The 10452-nt window shown below is 45.8% G+C and overlaps 1 pseudogene; it reads left to right on the forward strand.

Annotated features, from left to right (window-relative positions):
* Nucleotides 1-5848, forward strand: part of LOC135907719 (uncharacterized) — a 31835-nt pseudogene extending 25987 nt beyond the window's left edge.
* Nucleotides 5849-10452: the final 4604 nt, after the last annotated feature.

Raw genomic sequence — 10452 nt, forward strand, 5'->3', positions numbered from 1 at the left:
ATTACTTAAACACCGTAGCAGTAACGAAGTGTATTCTTTGCAGCTGGTGTAACTTTTTCGCAGGAGCATAGTCGTTAAAACGCTGTTTTGTAAATGTTTAAAATGATTTACACTTGGTTAGAGATATATTAGCTCTTTTTGGGGGGGCTGGTTGAGCTCTGCGCCAACGGTTGGCTGGATCGTGCAGACCGACCAGGTAGCTGACGTACGCCTGCGCTAAGGTTCCTTCATCAGCTTGAGTTAATGCTTCCAGCCATCCGTCGAAAGTCCCAACTCGCTTATGGTTACCAGAATACGAGTCACTTTTGGCGCTACTACCGAATGCCCGCAACGCACCCTTCTTCATAGCTGTTGCTTGGGGTCGACTGCCAAGCAGCTGGCGGAGAGGTTGGAGAAGTTTCGCGTGCTCGCTCCTAGAGAACCGGAAGTAGACGACATGACGTGCCATCATGACGCAGAGCCAGTGAAGGCGGAACATATCCCGATCACTCGGCGAACGAGTTGAGGAGAGAATGCATGGTATGGAGGAGGGTAACTTGTGATCGTCAGTAGCTCTCTTAATATGAAACGCTTCACACAAACTGTGGTGCGAACAAATAATATTAGCTGTATCCTACACGCCTATAAAATTTTCCGGAACTCTTTCGTGGCCATTGAAGGAATGGTTCATACCACCGTAAATAAAAAAATATTAACGCGGCCTCCCTATTACGACGACAGAAGAGAAATTAAATTCTACGCAGGAAGCGTAGGATTTCGTTTGATGATTTCAGGTGGTGAGCGGCAACGGAGCCAGCTGTGAAAAAACACACCAATGCTCGAGCGATGATAGTTGGTGATGATGACGATAGTTACCTCTTACCAATAAATGCCTCATGCCCTTTAACGGGACACTAAAGACAAATGCTAAGCCGACATGGACTGGTTAACCACCATTCCAGAAACCTCGCAACGCTTGTTTCGGGCCAAGAAAAGACTTGGTTCACGAGACAATTGCATCTGAACGGTCCGAATAGCTTTTTCGGATTTGAAATCTCCCGCCACCCAACCGGGGGAGTGGTGACGTTGCATACGCCATCACCACCCTTTCCTGCCGTCATTGAGTCAAACGGCATCCGAGAGACGGTGGTACCGAGACAAGACAGAGCGGTGGATTAACCGCTGCAGCTGCTTTTTGACCAAGTTGCGTAGACCGTTCGAGCACCCCGCGACACCCATGGAAGTTGAATTCTCTGCTACTTGCAATTTGTGCGAGTTTCGGGCGCCAGCAAAACCAGCACAGCACTACGCGATAACGAAAATACTGAAACGCGAAACCGTCGGCGGCGCGTTGTAGAGCGAAAACGAAATCTTTCGACCGACCGCGCCCTTGTCAAGAGTAATTTCGAAAAATTCTTGCTTTCTGAAAATGAAATAGAACTGGGCAAGTAGCATTTTATTTCGTCTTATAGTACAATACAAGGATGTTTTTTTGCAACGAGTGGTTCAGTTTTAGGGACAGAATTTAACTGAGGAGTGCTTTCGTCATCGGGCGAGTACTTGAATGCCCCGGGGGAGTCTCTAATCATGACCTGCATTTACATCAATTTGTCGGCTATTGAGGCTCGGTTTGCGATAATAATGACGCTTTACCCGATTCTCGTGCACTAATCCATCACTGTATCTTGACTGAATTTTTGCCTTTAGTGTCCCTTTAGGCACTGAGCGGCAACGGAAGGAGACGACGACGACGAACGCGTGAGCAGTGGCGCGAGCGCGTTCGCGCGATTGCGCCGAGGTGTTCCAACGAGCTAGTTCGCGGGTTGTTCGCGGGTGCCGGTGATGGCCTAGCCACATGCAGCTTCGCTGCAAAAAACAAACAAGCAGAAAACGCCGCCAATACCATTCTCCTGATATAACGCAGAACCCTGAACGATAAACCTTGAACCTAGAAAACAGCGCTTGTCCTGTTATCCTCCTTCTCGTGTACCCATCATAGTTCCGCACTCATCTCAAATACCACAAGACGCGGAGTGGCAGGGAAGGAATTCGCTAAACTTGTTGCTCATAAGTGATATTTCCTACTGGTTAGCCGCTTTCGCTAATAATCTTTCAGGATTGGCTGGAATGCTCCCTTAGAAACAAGCGTAGCCTAAATCTTTTTTGTGTGTGTGTTTTCAGCGCTGAGCGCTGAAAAGCTCGGAAAGCTCGTGTTGTGGTTTTAGCACAGAAAACCTCATGGCGGCATTTGGGTCCCGTCCGTGAATTACCAGATGTACACACCTGGTGTCATCTACTGAGGTGCTACATAATGGCTGTAAGTAATATAATTACACAACTGGCAACCTTGAACCTTTGCCGCAATTGCTTCAATTCATATGCAGGGTCCGCAACGTTAAGCTTCCACCCTGTAACAACCCGGAAGGGTTAAAAGTGTTTGAAAATAAATAAATAAATTGTGGCGACGAGAGACCACATAGACCGGTAAAGTATCCGGCTCTCGCAGGAGAGGAAGAACCGACAGTCGATCTCTTACCCCCGTATTCAGAAATGCAACTAAAGTCGAAACCCATGCATGACTTGATTTAGATGACGCCTGGCGTTAACATGCCCAAAGACGCTCACTGCGTTTCTTTCGGCGCGTTCACGATAGGCGTCACTTAGATCAAGTCAAGCATAGGCCTCAACTTAAGGTGCATTTCTGAATACGGAGGTTAGCGTAGTATTCTTTTAACTAATCTCTTTCGGAACGCTAGCCCGTGCCGAAGCGTGCCAGCCGCTCGAGCCTCGTGTAGACGCGAGCGTCTACGTCATCTCTCGTCCGACGCCGATGCTGCTGCCGCTACAAGATAAATAAATAAATAAATAAATAAATAAATAAATAAATAAATAAATAAATAAATAAATAAATAAATAAATAAATAAATAAATAAATGCACTATGCTAACTACGCAAATACTTTATTGAGAAATACCTGGACAGAGGAGGGAACCCACTTTTGGGCTCAAGAAGCCTGGTCTAATAATAAAGTTTATTTCTCTCTCTCTCTCTACCTTTTTACATTCCGCCATTGTTGTATGTATATATAGTATATATTACCGAACATGTTTATGGTTAAATTATAGGTGATTAATATAATTGTAGTATACACTAAATTGAACACACTAGAATTAGAGGGCAACGTTATCTAATATTACTTGTAGAGCGTTTGCGTTCCGAGAAATTCATGAGCGATTATGGCGTTGAATGCGCGCTTATTTCACATTCAAAGGCCAGAGTCCTGACATAAAGCTAAACATCACCAAAAATGTCGAAATGTAGCTCGGAACTAGTCATCATCATCATCAGCCTGGTTACGCCCACTGCAGGGCAAAGGCCTCTCCCATATTTCTCCAACAACCCCGGTCATGTACTAATTGTGGCCATGCCGTCCCTGCAAACTTCTTAATCTCATCCGCCCACCTAACTTTCTGCCGTCCCCTGCTGCGCTTCCCTTCCCTTGGAATCCAGTCCGTAACCCTTAATGACCATCGGTTATCTTCCCTCCTCATTACATGTCCTGCCCATGCCCATTTCTTTTTCTTGATTTCAACTAAGATGTCATTAACTCGCGTTTGTTCCCTCACCCAATCTGCTCTTTTCTTATCCCTTAACGTTACACCTATCATTCTTCTTTCCATAGCTCGTTGCGTCGTCCTCAATTTGAGTAGAACCCTTTTCGTAAGCCTCCAGGTTTCTGCCCCGTAGGTGAGTACTGGTAAGACACAGCTATTATATACTTTTCTCTTGAGGGATAATGGCAACCTGCTGTTCATGATCTGAGAATGCCTGCCAAACGCACCCCAGCCCATTCTTATTCTTCTGATTATTTCTGTCTCATGATCCGGATCCGCAGTCACTACCTGCCCTAAGTAGATGTATTCCCTTACGACTTCTAGTGCCTCGCTGCCTATTGTAAACTGCTGTTCTCTTCCGAGACTGTTAAACATTACTTTAGTTTTCTGCAGATTAATTTTTAGACCCACTCTTCTGCTTTGCCTCTCCAGGTCAGTGAGCATGCATTGAAGTTGGTCCCCTGAGTTACTAAGCAAGGCAATATCATCAGCGAATCGCAAGTTACTAAGGTATTCTCCATTAACTTTTATCCCCATTTCTTCCCAATCCAGGTCTCTGAATACCTCCTGTAAACACGCTGTGAATAGCATTGGAGAGATCGTATCTCCCTGCCTGACGCCTTTCTTTATTGGGATTTTGTTGCTTTCTTTATGGAGGACTATGGTGGCTGTGGAGCCGCTATAGATATTTTTCAGTATTTTTACATATGGCTCGTCTACACCCTGATTCCGTAATGCCTCCATGACTGCTGAGGTTTCGACAGAATCAAATGCTTTCTCGTAATCAATGAAAGCTATATATAAGGGTTGGTTATATTCCGCACATTTCTCTATCACCTGATTGATAGTGTGAATGTGATCTATTGTTGAGTAGCCTTTAAGGAATCCTGCCTGGTCCTTTGCTTGACAGAAGTCTAAGGTGTTCCTGATTCTATTTGCGATTACCTTAGTAAATAGTTTGTAGGCAACGGACAGTAAGCTGATCGGTCTATAATTTTTCAAGTCTTTGGCGTCCCCTTTCTTATGGATTAGGATTATGTTAGCATTTTTCCAAGATTCGGGTACGGTCGAAGTCATGAGGCATTGCGTATACAGGGTGGCCAGTTTCTCTAGAACAATCTGCCCCCCATCCTTCAACAAATCTGCTGTTACCTGATCCTCCCCAGCTGCCTTCCCCCTTTGCATATCTCCCAAGGCTTTCTTTACTTCTTCCGGCGTTACCTGTGGGATTTCGAATTCCTCTAGACTATTTTCTCTTCCATTATCGTCGTGGGTGGCACTGGTACTGTACAAATCTCTATAGAACTAGTAATAGTAATACTAGTAGTAACTAGTAGTAGTAGTAGTAGTAGTAGTAGTAGTAACTAGTAGTAATACTAGTAGTAATGGTAATACTAGTAGTAGTAGCAACAACTAGTAATACGCCCCAAATTAGCGTAAGGTTATGTACCGAGTCGTAATAATTAAGGAGTCATTAGCGAAAATATTCCGGAACGAAACACTGACGCGCTTCTTAAAGGGTGGCGTTACTAAACAAAAACTGTGGGCCGATGCTGGTGTTCTAAAAAGGAAGAAAATAATGTAAACGTTTAGTAAAGTACTTTATGTATTTATCTCGTTAATAAATCTCGTTAAGGTGACAGAAGTGACGTCAAGGTGGCTCAACAGCGGTTGACATCAAAGAAAAAAAGAAATATTCCGGGGTAGCCTCTCTTCCCTTTCATGTAGCCAACATGGAAAAACATGGGACAACACACCTAATGCGGCTCACAGATCCCTTTCTTATTTCGATGTCAACCGCGGTTGACCTGCCTGTCTTTCTTGTGTAATAACGGCACCGCTGTTGAGGTGCTACACACTGGTCACTCGTACAGGGCCTGCTCGAGTTTCGAATGTCTCGCGCGCAAATGCTGTGGAGCGAAATGTTCACGAACATGGCTCGGGTGAAGAAGCGCTTCACGCTGCACGACTTCTTCATCACGGACACGTCGCTGGAGCAGATCTTCCTCAGCGTGACGCGGAAAGAGGCCAGCGAGGCAGCAGCTAAGGCGGTCAAGGCAAAGGCGCACCACAAGTCGAAGATCGCCTCTACGCTTGGAATTCGACTTCAGATCTGTGTAGTAAACCGCGTACGAGTTCAATACGTGTTACCATCATTTCAGTACGAGCGCCGGTGCGCGTGTTCATCAGCGTTCTTTACAGAGTTCTCGGACTCTTGCGAATTCTGCGGGACCCTTTTGATCGCTCAGCTGTAAACAGTTCTCTGGCAGCAGCGTGAAGCGCGCCGGTGTCGCCAGTGTTGATAAGCTGAATTTAATTCTGTAGTTTCGGGTGCAAAAACCACGAGTTGATTACGAGGCGCGCCATAGTGGGGAAGTACGGGTTAATTTTGACCGCCAGGGAATTAGTAACGTGCCCCCATGCATGGGACGCGGGCGTTATCGCATTTCGCCCCCGTCGAAATGCGGCCGCCGTAGCCGGGATTTGATCCCGCGACTGCGTGCTTAGCAGCGCGTTACCATAGCCACTAAGCCACCGCGACGGGTGTTGATAAAGCGACGTGAGGAAGCCACGTCAGAAGAAGAAGTATTTCGATGATTGGCAATTGTAGAGAGGTCGGCCGGATAATGGAGCATCTCGCCTGCTACTCTACGTAAGAGAAGGGGAAGAGGGGAAGAAAAAGGGTCACAATGGGGGATGATCATGGGAGGAACGAGGTGAATGACACATTACACAACTGGTACCACAGGCGTGAGTCCAGGCCCGTGTCACCCACGAAACGTGAAAGTGCACGCATTGTCTCTGTCGTCTGCCAACTCTGTGGCCACGCGCTTAGCAAGAGGTCCTCCGACAGTGGCACATTGTGTAAATATCTCAATGTATCTACCAATGTCAGTCTTTCTCATGCATACTCAGGGCACACCACGAGCACATGTTCTATAGTCTCTACAGCGCCACACACTGAACAGTCCGGGGAGTCTGTCCTTCAAATAATGTGCAAATATTTGCGCGTGAAGGCGACGCCTAATCGCAGTCTGTGTATCAGGCATGTATGAGGGCGTGGAATTCACGTCAGCTTCAGCAATTTCGGGCCCAAGCAAATTACGCAGGCGCATCACCGCTGTGCAAGTGGCATTCAAAAGACAGGTGCGGCAGTATTTATTTTCCATTTACTGATGGCGCTACCCACAATGTGGTATCGACCAAGATTCGGCTGATAATAGAAAAAATGCATCTAGTTTCGACAAAGAAAAAGCAGGAAAAATGTGGTAATAAAGGGGGAAAATCAAATGACTTGAAAGTGACAGTGTAATAACAATTCAACAGAACTGCTTTCAAATAATGAAATCCTTAGAACTGCAGAGCCCTCATCCCATTGTTTCCCAAAAGCTGCAAAGGTAGGTTGTGAGAGGGAAAAAATGCTGTCCAAAGATTTAGCAAAAAAGCCTTGCCCTTGTAGTTTTAGATAACACCCTCAGGCTGAAACACTCACATTGACAAAAACACGGAAACCAAAATCAAGAATAGGGACGTCTATGGTGGCCAGATACTTAGATAAACCATTTGAGCCACAGAAAGGAGTATTGCTTTATTCGACATTACATAAGAGCACCACCTAATATAAAGCTCCTAACAACATGTAAGGACATGCGCCACGGTGACCTGAGTGCTAGCGCTCGCAGCCAGCTTGGCCAAGCTTTTAGAACAGCCTATCTGCAAACAAAAAACTAAGGACTAAGGGAGACAGACAAGCACGTCGCTCTTGAGAGTCCTTGCCTGTCTTCCTCAGTCCTTTGTTTTTTACAGTTCAGACGTTCAAAAGAGCTATGTACAAACCAGATTAGTTAAATATTATTCCAGCGTGGTTTCTTCGCCGCCACACCATCACAACCGTGCCATTGCATCCGAACACATCCAAGGGTAGCGGACTCGACCAGTCATGAAAAAGGCGTCTTCTTTTCCACTTGCAACATGATTGGTGCACTGGAAATAGCGATGGCCAGGGGCCCTATAACGTAAAGTATTCCACTATGTTTTTATTCCAATCTCCTGACGTCAAATTTGCGTAAGCACCGACGCAAGCACCGGGCGGTCACCCGCACGGTTGTCTGTTCAGACCAATCAAACGCTCTCCTCCTTCATAGGAGGTCACTTTTGTTTGCTTGAAAAACGAATAACATTGCCTACACTGAGCGGCTTCTCATGCCTAATTGACTGACAAGAGACGAAGAGAACGCTCAAGTGGAGCGCTCAAGGAAAATTGATAACCGGATGAAGAGGGTGCTGCCGGCGTGTGCGATTGGTCCGTTTTCGCTTTCTTAGATTACGCTAGCTGGTCGAAAATCGCGGCGGCATACAACTGAAGATAAAGAATGACGCTAAAATGGATCCTCAGCAAAGAAGAGTTGGCAGAATGAGGTCGTAAACGTGCCGAAAGTGCTGGAAAACGTTACACGGCCACGCAAGAAGTTTTATTATACGAAAATAAACCCATGCACTCCGGCAGGGGCGAGTAGCCAGCGCCTGAGCGATCGACGGCGGCCATCGTTTATTCCTTTCGGAACGGGGCAGCCTGTGGTTATTCAGAAGAAAATTCAGTTTTTTTCGGCATATTAATGCACATTTAATGCGTACACGTCACTTTCACGTGGTGAGTTTTCGCGGTTTTGTGACGTTGCGTGACAGGCAGGTGAAGTGGGTGCAGCCCGAAAACATTTTACCAATAGCCGAGCGCTAATGGCGAAAAGGGATCGAATCTGAAATACCTGCTGTTCGTTTTTCGGTAAAATCATGCATAAGCAATGTGTACACGTCATATCAGATGGAGAGGTATCGTGGTTTTGGTGACGTCGCGTGGCAGACAGCTGAAGTGGGGGTGGTCCAAAAAAGTTTTAGACCAATCGCGGAGGGCTAATAGCAGAAATGAAATAGAAAAGTTTGGAATAGTTTTACGGTATAGCGCCCCAGTTTCCCACTGTTAACGTACTTGGTGCACCAAGAGTAAAGAGTAAGCGCACTTCCAACGCTCATGCTGGAATCAATGATAAGGGAAGCTTAAGTAAAATATATATTTAGTGATGAGAGGTGTTTGCACAAAAAAGTACGACACGTAGCAAGCAACATTTCAACGGATTCTGTTTTACCTCTTGTGCTGGAGCGGGCCAGTTCTGAAGCTTTGGCTAAGAATGGGCACACCCCCAGTGGCACATGCCGAATGACCACATAAAAAAGTGAATTGACGAATTCTTGAAATATAATGAGCCATTCTATCACCATATCCGTGTTTTTTAGATATGCCCGTGAGCCAACACAACATGTCCAGGTTTTATGTAGGGAGCTTTTATTTTATGTCGCAGAACCAAACTGAACGTATACATGGTAAGCATTCAATGTTTTGTATATGTATATATACACACAAATATATTGGACGAGATTCCTGGCCGCGGCGAATATTTTTCGATGTGAATGATATGCCAGAAAAAATTTCCGCTCGTGTATCGAGCACTGCACGTTATAAAGTGTTAGGTCTCATCATGGCCATGGGTATTAATTCAACGTTTACCACGAAGCAAACCCGCGCATTCATCAGCGCCTATCGAGAAATCCACGCAGCATTGACGCCTCCTGTTGACAAGACAACAAACGATCCCTCCATCTGAACCTGACAACCTGAACTAATTGATGAAGAGGACCAACATCGAATGCTACCGTGGGAACAGCTTCGCCCTCCGATTCCGATGGTGCTAAATATCCGGGGGTGAAGGTACAACATCGGAGGCGGAGCACGGCGGAATGGTGCGAGATCATGGGCAGGATATTGCTACGAATTCGACGATTCTGGTTGGCCGCGACGCAGTCATCAGATTCCCTACTCCAGTCAACCAGGGAATACGAAGGTATTAAAGCGAGACCTTTGGTAGAGTGAGAGGTGCTGATGTGTTCTGATGTTAACTCTGACGCTTAATATCCTCCTGCATGGAGTGAACTCCCCTATCTGGTGCCAGCGTTAATGACGTAAAATAAACCCTTTTTCCTTCATGCCTGCTGATGGACGTATTCGTCGCTGGGATTAGTGTATTCCTGGTCCAAACGCCACCTCAAGCCGCAACAAGAACCCGAGGTGGCCAAAAATATGGTGGCACGTAATACCCAAGAATTTTTTTTTTATACTTCCGGACTGCAGCAGCAGCAGCACCTAATACGGTCAAGAAATCCTTAGAGGGATTGAAAAGAAAGCTGTGATTTAAGAAGAATTTATGGGTAATCACGCTTATAAATGCAAGACAGTCATGTACATTTTACGGGTTATAAATATGTCATAAATATTTTTGAGAAAGGTTACGCATACTCTTTCAACCCGCAACACCGTTCACGAGTGCACACACACAGGTGTCACAAAGTCGTACCATACGAACCGTCTTGTTTAGTTTGCCATTGCACTCTTTTCTCCGAATAGAGTTCCGAGTGACAGCAAGGCGCGAAATCCTGGCGCTTCGCTTACGTGGACACTTAGGTCTAAGAAAAATTTTAAAAAGTATAGGAGAAATAGGTTTCTAGCAGTATCAATGGAATCGCGTCGTCGCAAACGCGAGGCACGCCGAGGTACAACGTAGAAAACTGGAACGGGCTTGGATATTCAAACAGACACTCCAAGTGACCCAGCCGTCCCTGCAAGTTCAAACCGTTGCAGCAACGTAACAAGACAAAGTTCTACAATGCTAACACACAAGAAATACTCTAACTGAACATCTAGTAACGCGAACGTGTGACAAACTGTGGCAAAATTCTGAACTCCTAGATGTCACAAACAATGCCGTGGTGTACAAGTGATATGTATCTCATGTCCGCGCAGAAAGTT

The sequence above is a fragment of the Dermacentor albipictus genome, chromosome 1 (genome assembly GCF_038994185.2).
Source record: "Dermacentor albipictus isolate Rhodes 1998 colony chromosome 1, USDA_Dalb.pri_finalv2, whole genome shotgun sequence".
Classification (NCBI taxonomy): domain Eukaryota; kingdom Metazoa; phylum Arthropoda; class Arachnida; order Ixodida; family Ixodidae; genus Dermacentor; species Dermacentor albipictus.